This window comes from Branchiostoma floridae, chromosome 15 (genome assembly GCF_000003815.2).
Source record: "Branchiostoma floridae strain S238N-H82 chromosome 15, Bfl_VNyyK, whole genome shotgun sequence".
Classification (NCBI taxonomy): Eukaryota; Metazoa; Chordata; class Leptocardii; order Amphioxiformes; family Branchiostomatidae; genus Branchiostoma; species Branchiostoma floridae.
Genome location: NC_049993.1, coordinates 14,718,249 through 14,719,359, shown reverse-complemented (window position 1 = coordinate 14,719,359; position 1,111 = coordinate 14,718,249). Strand labels below are relative to the sequence as shown.

Sequence of the window (1,111 nt, the reverse complement as noted above, 5' to 3'; positions counted from 1 at the left end):
ATTATAGTAGAGTATAAACAACATGGATAAACTCAGTCACTCATATTGTTCCTTAGAGCATCATAAGCCCTAAAATGTGTGAATGCCTGCCAATATCTGTTCATTGTCTAATTGGTCCAAGATTCGGAACCGGTCCACTGATTTTTTTTTCAGTTTGGACTCCTTTCCTTTCAACGGTCCAACAAGAAAAAGATGGTTTTGTACCAGTGCAAAAGCAACCCCTATTTCAGAGTGATCTAGAGCCCAAGTCAATTGACCAATCGCTTTCTCTATAAAAGAAAACTACATAGTACAATGTATCCTATATTACACTATAAGCATCAATAGGAATTTGATCACTGACGGGTTTTATGATTCTGAAAAATCTGATATTATTGAGTTTTGAGATCAGGACTTGGTTTTCCGTTTGTATATAAATAGACATGTTGTTGTTGTTATTGTTGTTTACAGTGGTTGCCTTGTTGATGGTGGCTCTCATCAGATTTGTGGCAGGTTTCGTCATGTGGATCTTCATGGGTATCGTGGCTGTCGCCAGCATCGGTAAGAACATCTTATTTCTGAAGAAATTATAGATATTGTCTAGTGCCTGGATTTTTCCGTGACACTGTCTATTTTATTGTATACATACGATTGTGTGTGTCTGATAGTGTTGCTGTGATGCCCAATGCCCTAAAAAAAGAAGGGTTTCCTTATATCATATACATTTGTCTGTGGGACTGCAAAGGTTTTAAAATCATGGGTAAATTTTGATGGCTTCCATACAATAATTCAAACATGTGCATCGCTGGTTTCAGATGTCAGCATTGCTAGTTGTCTCATTGTGGATAAAGAAAGAAAGATAGATAGTCGCACAATTTTTTCCTTATGTTTGAGGACAATTTGCTTAACTTATGGCACATTTCAATTTGTGTTTTTTTTGGTGGGTATTTAGAGTCACATACAACATTGTGTCATTCTGCATCATCCTCGGTCCTAACCCTCCCAAGGACCATAATATCATACTCCGGGCATTGGGCAATGCAACCCACAGTCAAACTCAGTACTTTGAATGATGCAGAATACACCATCGAAAGTCTACATTTATCATATAGAAATTGTACTGTTTTTTCTG

General features: G+C 37.2%; 1 protein-coding gene across 3 annotated transcripts in view; it reads left to right on the top strand.

Moving 5' to 3' along the window:
* LOC118431695 (ensconsin-like) overlaps positions 1 to 1,111 on the top strand; it is a 34,394-nt gene that overhangs the window by 9,254 nt on the left and 24,029 nt on the right. The gene's annotated exons all lie outside the window — the stretch shown is intronic.